The 715-nt window shown below is 61.4% G+C and overlaps 1 long non-coding RNA gene across 1 annotated transcript; it reads right to left on the bottom strand.

Annotated features, from left to right (window-relative positions):
• Nucleotides 1–79: 79 nt before the first annotated feature.
• On the bottom strand, nt 80–708 carry LOC119271463. Its single transcript, XR_005134538.1, has 2 exons — nt 507–708; nt 80–357 (listed from the first exon to the last, which is right to left on the bottom strand). It is a non-coding gene; the product is annotated as an uncharacterized LOC119271463 (long non-coding RNA).
• Nucleotides 709–715: the final 7 nt, after the last annotated feature.

A 715-nucleotide genomic window follows, 5' to 3' on the forward strand; every position in this document is an offset into this window, starting at 1 on the left:
GTCGTCGTTGTTTTGCAAGAAAGCCCCTCGGTTCACAGGAAATCAACCCGCCGTCCCTGTTTTAGTGGCACCCAGAAAAAACGCAAGAAAGCCCCTCGGTTCACAGGAAATCAACCCGCCGTCCCTGTTTTAGTGGCACCCAGAAAAAACGTTTCACGTTTACAAAAACAACCCTATAAGAATTTCAATTCAGTCCGCAGTCCTTTCCTTCCTTTTATCCACTATGCGCCGGCGACTACGCCCATTCGGTCGTGCGCTGGCGCCCGATCCCCGTCGCCGGCGACCACAGGCAACGACCGTTGCACCTCTCCGCGCGCCACCCCGAGGCGCCGCGCCGCCATCCTCCGCAACCCCGACCTTCTCCTCGACCTCGCCTCTCCGTGCGAACAAACGGCGTCGCCGCCGACGGCCACGGCCACCGTGCTTGAACTGACGGGCGCCGACGGCACGGGGCTCATCTTCGAGGTGTTCGCCATGCTGGCCGACATATTCTCCGCAACCCCGACCTTCTCCTCGACCTCGCCTCTCCGTGCGAACAAACGGCGTCGCCGCCGGCGGCCACGACCACCGTGCTTGAACTGACGGGCGTCGACGGCACGGGGCTCATCTTCGAGGTGTTCGCCATGCTGGCCGACATATTCTCCGGCGGGGTCTCTCCATGGCGACGGCGGCGCTGCACCTGTGAGAAAGACAGAGGTAAGGGAAGATATAAAGG

The sequence above is a fragment of the Triticum dicoccoides genome, chromosome 3A, assembly GCF_002162155.2.
Source record: "Triticum dicoccoides isolate Atlit2015 ecotype Zavitan chromosome 3A, WEW_v2.0, whole genome shotgun sequence".
Lineage (NCBI taxonomy): Eukaryota > Viridiplantae > Streptophyta > Magnoliopsida > Poales > Poaceae > Triticum > Triticum dicoccoides.